General features: G+C 32.5%; 1 pseudogene; it reads left to right on the top strand.

Annotated features, from left to right (window-relative positions):
- The first annotated feature begins 6,751 nt into the window (after nucleotides 1-6,751).
- LOC122124868 lies at nucleotides 6,752-6,848 on the top strand (annotated as a pseudogene).
- Nucleotides 6,849-7,741: the final 893 nt, after the last annotated feature.

Here is a 7,741-nt window from a genome sequence, read left to right as displayed (position 1 = left end):
GAAAAATTCACAAATGATTCTGACATATTATTTGCCTAGATATTCTTTCAAGAGAGTTATAATTAGAACATAGTTAATAGATAATTCGCACAGTTCATGTATACCATGTTAATGTGAATAATCTAGACAGAGTTGCCAAGAAATGGATGACATTAATTTATACATTTAGAAAAACCAGTTTTTTAAGAGTTTGGTTTAATATGGTATGAAGAGAGTAATTGTGTGACATCTTCTTTCTTCTACCTATATGTAACACAGGACGCCATTTCCTTATTTACGTGCCCCTGTATACATGGAGAAAAATGCTGGGTTTGGGGTTTATTTTCAATTTTGTTTTTGTTTTATTGGTTCGTCCTAGAGCTTGAACTCTTGGCCTGGACGTTGTCTCTGAGCCTTTTTATGCTCAAGGCTCAAGCCCTACCATTTCAACCTCAGTGCCACTTGAATCTGGCTTTTGTGGAGAAGTTTTTTGGAGATAAGATTCTAAGAAACCTTCTTTCCTGGGTGGGCTTTGGATCATAATTTTCCTATCTTAGCATACTGAATATCTATGATAATTAAAAAGTATAAATATAAATAATATTTGCAAGTGTTCTGATCTCAAGAATACCAGTGGAGGAAAAATGATGCAGCTCAGTTTATTGTGTTCTTTTCAGAACAAGGAGAGTGTCACATTAGCAGACGTGTAGTATTTTTTCAAAATAGAGATAAGGTATACATGATGTGAATTAAGGAATTTTAAGGTGTCCCTTACAAGTTGGAAACTGTTGGGGTAGGTTGACTTTATGGCATAACTCTTGGGATTGATGGTCATAGAAATAATAGCTTACTCTTATAAACAATTGCTTACTCTTGAAGAATTAATTATTACACATGCTTCACAGTTTTATCCTCTACCAGAATGTGGCTATTTTTCTGTTTACTTCTCAATCTGTAACACCACATTGGAAAATGCATCTATTGCAGAATTACATAACATGCAAACAGGTACTGTTTTGAATCTCTTAGGAATGTTGAGAATTTAAAAATGAGTAGTTGTTAGTCATAGGAATTTTGAATTCTGTCCTCTTAACAACTTACTTACTTTTAAAAGTTATGGGTTTCCATAGCACTAAACTGTTTTCTCTTTTAAAATGAGAAACTACTAAATTTATACTTTCTTGAAAAATTTGGCAAGTATATTGTGAAAATATTGTATAGTTGGATAACATTCAAGTTGATGACCCTCTGATAAAGAAGGGGTAATTAATTCAAATGAGATGCCACATAGTATTGATTTTTAAAATGTTACTACATAAAGAATATTATTTACTGTGCCAATACAGTGAAATTATATTTTATGTAGCTTATTTTTTCAATTTTATTATCAAAATGATGTACAGTGTGGTTACAGTAATTGTAAGGTATTAAATCATAACTTTTCAAACTTGGTAACCCATCCTCAATTTTCTCACAGTTTTCCTTCACCCCTTCACTCCTCACAAGTTGTAATGTACATTTCCAACATATTGTCTTGTGAGTATTGCTATTGCATTGGTTTGCCTTTGGTCCTTTGTCTCACCATTATGCTTTTCCTTTTCCCTTCGCTAATTAAGGTAAATATATACACAATACAAAATGAAATACGGCAGGGATAAACCATAGGGGAAAATCCCAAAGAAAACAGAAATCACATAGTTCATCCAAAACAACAACCACAAATGAAAAAAAAAATCTGGTTCCATATCTTGGAATTCATTTTGCTTAGCATCAGCTAATATGCTTATATATATGCATAACAAAGCCACTGGAAAATAATAGCTGCATGGATACTATATCATGAAAACAGCATGTTAAATTTTTGATGGTGAAGGTGGAATTTGGATTGGTGAATTTGTGGTTCTGATAAAGGATTTTCAAGAGTTTTAAAGTTATGACAGGTAAAATTTAATTGTTCAAAATTTTTAACAACTTAGTCTATTAAGAAAATTTTAAATTTCCTGGAAGAATAGGCTTTCATGCAAAGAAATAAAAGAAGACTTAGTAGAGAAGGAGCAATGTGGATGAAGATGGCTCTTTTTCACACTAAACACACAGACCTCAGAAACCTTGCTGTAAATCCTGTAAGTTCCCTTGAGAGTTGTCCTTACTCAGGAACTATATTATCACTGTTTGAAACAAGGTTGTATTGGAATTTAAATTAAAAGTTCTTAAAAAAATAAGGCATCAAAATTTGTGAATTTACCTTTAATTATCAAACATTAATTCTGTGAAAAAGATAATTTGAGTGAAAATATTTAGGGAGAAAGTGACCTCCAAAATGAAAGAAGGTGTTGGGGTTACACCTTTCTGTTTGCAACACTTTCCACAATGTCTTTGGACGTGAAGCAGTGAAACATAAAAAAAAAATCTGATTGGATACTTCAAAATAATGATTTCACATTTCTAAGTGGCTCACAAAAATAATACTCTTATTAATATGAGATAGTGAAGACTTCCTTTATTACATATGCCAAAAAGTTCAGAAAAGAATTGAGCAAATGGAAAAGTTAATTAAAAAAGTTTTCTTAGAAGCCTTAGCTAAGTGTATTGTCTTCAGCAGTGAAGGGAGGCCAAAACTTTTTGATATAAATTGTGTTAGAATTTTTACTCCCTAAAGTGATTTTACAGAGCCCATTTGTCTCACTACAATGCAGAACTGATTGAATGAAGACATGAAAATAAATTCCACATCCAAATGAGGCAACTTAAAAGTTTTAAAAGAGAAATAATGAAGATGTAGCAGTGGTGGAGCCTGTAAGGTTCTTCAGCTTCACTAGACTTGAAGCCAAGAAGCTGTGATTAATTGGAACTCCGGCAAGAGCTAAGAGAAGGACATAGAAGTAGGACATAGAAGCATTGTCCTTTTGTAACAGACAGTTTCTCCCAAGTATGGGTGATTTAACTCTATTCTCCTCCATACATCTTGGTGAACAAATGCAAGACCAAGAGAAAAATAATCTATTGAAATAATTTTGCATAGAATAACTTCACTCTTCCTGATATGGTATCTAAGGAGAATCTTAAGAGAGAAGATAAAAGTGCAGTATTTTTGGTTTCCTCTAAGCATCTTGTTAGCAAAATATATCTTTGAGGTTAGACAACTCTGATTGAACCAACAAGTGATGTAGTACTTTTTATTGTGGGCACTTTAGACACAAGAAGTCTTTCAAGGTAAAAGAAAAAAAATACAGCAAATATTTGTGATCACAGCGTCTTGGACTGTTTTCTGGGGTCAAAGTTTGACATTAGATTTCTCCTCATTAACATAGATGTTGTTTCATGGCAACAAATGCAAGAGGGAAGTTTAATGGACACACTTGGCCAATTAAACTGCATGAAAGAAGAAAATGACAAATAATATTTAATGAAATCATTTTGACCAATTACTTTGCCAGAAGAAAAAGGAAAAATATAATTCAAAATCAATTGACTTAAAACTATGAAGAAAGACTAGTTAAGAGAGATTAGAGAAAATATAGAGGATTGTTTTCTCTCCAGTGGAGTAATGGGTTCTTGATCTTGTTTCTTCCATTCTACCTCACAAGCTACCAAGTGTGTCTCAGGACTGGATTATTCAGTTCAGACAGAAAACTCATAGAAGAAAGATAATGTTTAGAGCCGATGTAGGTGATTTATAACCTTAGACAATCAATTTAATTCTGTTCAAAATTCTCCCCTACCCCAAACTGCCCTCTTTGAACAGCTTTGTTTGCTTTTCCCAAGACTGCCCTTCATTAACTGATTAAAATTTTGAGAGGTCATATTCATACTCTCTAGAGATTGCTGTTTGGTTGTGATTTTTGTGTGTTTTTGTTTCTTGTTGTGTTTTTAACTGAATTTTAAAAGGTTGTGCAATTGTGTTACAATTAAATCTATCCATCTAATTGTCCAATGCTCCTAGATCAGAGTCACTCTTTCCATCATTCTCAACCAACCCTTTTTCCAAGATTTATTTCCAATTTACCACTTCCTTCATGATATGTGTACATTGAGTATTCTAGCTGTACTTGCCCCTTGTTCATTTTTCATTCATTCTATGTCTTTACTATAATTCCTCTCTGGTTTCAATTTCCTGATAGTCATTCTGTTAAGCTATCTATTAATACTTTGAAAGGTTTATATACATTCCATGGAGTTTCAATCCTGCATATTCTTGAACTGATGTCAGCTTATATTTCCATAATTCATTCATCTACAACAACAATTTGCAAGAATGGAGACGTGCAGCACCTAAACATGATTTTATTCTCACCCATTTGGAAGATTAATCTTTAGTCAAAAAGAAAGTTAAAAATGGATTAGAATGTATTCCTAACTATGAATTTTTATAAATGGCTTTGTACAATGGTGTGATTCTTTTGTTTTACATGGAATAATATTTTCTACTACCTATAAGTTTTGGAAAAAGAAGAAAATTAAAATTTATTCCTAGAGAGGAATATGATAGAAATTGAAGACAGATATTATGTGTGTCATATCTCTGATGAGTACCCATATTCAAGACTTAAAGTAATATTTCTTACTATGTTAGACAGAGGGAAAACATAAAATAACATATGATAAGGCAACTATTTGTGATTTTTTAAAATGTACCTTATTAAATGATGAAATTTATTAGGTAACGTTTGGGTTGAAATTTAGGAGGCTGATCTATTTAACACACTTCTGGAAGGCCCTTACTGAAAAACACAAATTGTGGGTGGTACTATTTCTACACTTTAATGAATGGTTGAACATGTTTGGCATTAGTGCTGTGTAAATAATTCAACTCTATTGTAACTTGCTCCCTATACTTGAAAAACTTGTAATGTCACTAAGTATCATCAACTTCTCAAATGTTATTTTGGCGAATATGATTTCAAAAAGTTTATTTGAAAAGGAATACACTTTCAGGAGATTAAATGTAGGTTATCATTGGTTTGAGAGTGACATTTTTATACCACAGAACCATGTTGTACTGAAGTCCCAGTGTTTGAAGCACTCCTTAGTGCTTCAAATGTTTTTCTGAATTACATTTGAGCTCTAGGTCCAGATTTCGGGGCTTTGGTAGACCAATTATGGATCTATCCTTCCAGGAACTATTTTTTGGCCCACATATGTTGGAATAAAATCTTTCGTTAAACATAGGTGAGGGGTATTAAAAATAATCTTATGACACTTTGTGAACTTGTTCACTCATATGGGCTGGTCATCTGTAAGTTGAATGTTTAAATTACAGTACTTTCTCTCAAATTTTGCGATCTCATCATTCATTTTAAGTAGCCTTGCATTTCACAATTACTTTCTGCTAATTCTTGCATCTCAAGAAATTGGGGCCCTGAAATATAGGAAATGCGAAATTGAGATGGGTCTTCAATTACTTTGTGTTGATATGTTGCTTGAGCCATGGTGAGAAGTCTTGCCCCTGTTATCTGATGATGCAGGTAGGAATGCTTCACAAATATGGAGAAAACCAGTTTGGGACAAGCGAGTTAAACAATAAACAGAGCAGCAGAGTAAAATCCATTATAGATTAGAGGAAAAAATTGTTTTTTAACATGTGGATTCAGAAGACCAAGAACAGTTAGAATGTGTCACAAGTTTATACTAAAAACATTGCACTGATACTTTTTATAGTCTAATATATATATTAAACCTAATTATTTATATTCAAATTCTATTTATTGGAATAAATAAATATCAATTTATTTGTCAAATTGTCAACTAATTCTAGTAAGTTTCGTTGTGTGAAATATAAAATCAGTACATATAAATATAAAATATATAACTATATATAATATAATTAAAAGGCACACGTTTTGCATTGTTCTGTTGTAGTTACTGTATTAAAGGCAACTCTGTTTTAAAGTATTATTCCATTATCTCTACCTCAGTGTTTGATAGAGTTAGACCTAAAGCTTTACCATTTGTAGATTTACAGCATGGAGGCAAGAGGAAACACTGTGATTAAAACATTATCAATTCAATGTCTAATAACGAGGAGAAACATATGCACTTCTCCTGCAACTATGAAAATATTTGGTGATGAAAAGGCAGTAGTGTAAGTTCCTGCCTGGTTGGATGGTAGACAGGCCAGGACATTAAGTTATCATGCATACGAACAATTTTTTCACCTTATTGGCTTTAGCTACTTTTGAAATGGAGGTATAATAAAAATTATATTTTGATAAAATACCTTCTAGTCTGAACAGTTCTGTTTGAACTGTTCATCTCTCTATGATCCCTTGTAACCAAGATTAGCTTTGTTCTAGTAAGACAATCTATGCTTTCAGGGTAAGATATTCTGGTTGGTCTGTTCCCACATGGAAGAAGGGTAAAGGCTCAGGTAGACATTTGTTCCAGTAACACCTCATTTGGGAAAATGTCAGCTGAAGAAGTTTAGAAGTAGCTCTTAAGCAACGCTTACTTTCAATCCATTAGGTCCACAAAGCTAATTCAGTTGGATAAATAAGTACTTGAAAACGCCTTCACCTTTGGACCTATCTATAAATAATTGAGAGTATGATCAAATTCCAAATAAAAAGACTTAAGATAGTCATTGACAAAAAAATTTGCAAATGTGAGCAACCGACTGATCAATATAATTTTTCCACTATTCACAGAATTTTAGGGAAATAAGATCGATAGCATTGTTAGGAACAATAAGGTTTCCTTGTTACAAGTAGGCACCCATAGATATAAGCCTGTATAATGATTGCATCATTAACTACTTAAATTTAGAGGATACTACATGCTTCAGCAGCATGTATACTCAAATTACAATACAGAGATTAACATGGCACTTGCACAAGTATAATATGAAAATGTGAGAAGTATTCCATATTATTCATCGTTCAGATGCAAGAAATGAAAAACAGTTATTAAAAAGTTGATTACAAAATTACAAGTGTAACAATACACGTAATTCATAGAATTAAATTTAGTTTGACATCAGTGTATTAAATCTTCACCTCACAAACGCGTTTACATAGCATAAACTTTACAAATCTTTTCAAATTAGACAACATTGTCATTTTATCACAAAGAAAAATAATATTAAGTCCTAGAAAAAAAAGGAAGCAAACTGTTTCTATATGGAATGCAATCGGAAAGGACACATTAGTGAACCTATATATTATAAAATAATGTAGAATTCAAAGAATATCTAGGAGAAAATAAAATAAATTATGAACATTTTGCAAACATAGAATATAGTATATTTTAAAATATACTTTTTCAGACAAGCACCAGAAATATTTTAGTTTCTGTACTACTCATTTCAACAGGTAAATTAAAATTATTTCTGATTAAAAAATCACAAACTCTGAAGAAAATATTATACATGTATACAAAAACTATTGAATACATTTTGACATCCAAGGCAGGCAATTCACTTGGAAGAATTCCGCAGAATCCATGAATTTTTACAGGAAAATATTAGTGCTGCCGGGCACTGGTGGCTCATGCCTATAATCCTAGCTACACAGGAGGCTGAGAACTGAGGATCATGGTTAAAAGCCAGCCTGGAAAGGAAAGTCTGTGGTACTCTTATCTCAAATAAACCACTAGAAAACTGGAAGTGGAGCTGTGTCTCAATGGTAGAGCGCTAACCTTGAGCTGAAGAGCACAAGGGATATCTGGGATAGCTCCCAGGCCCTGAGTTCAAGCTCCATGACCGACCAAAAAAAAAAAAATATTGCTCTTATTTCATTGTGAAAATATTTTGTAGGGACACAAAAGA

Source organism: Dipodomys spectabilis, unplaced genomic scaffold, assembly GCF_019054845.1.
Source record: "Dipodomys spectabilis isolate Male_0828 unplaced genomic scaffold, ASM1905484v1 ptg000008l, whole genome shotgun sequence".
NCBI lineage: Eukaryota > Metazoa > Chordata > Mammalia > Rodentia > Heteromyidae > Dipodomys > Dipodomys spectabilis.
Note: the sequence above shows the minus strand (reverse complement) of the source record. Positions and strands in the feature narration are given on the sequence as shown.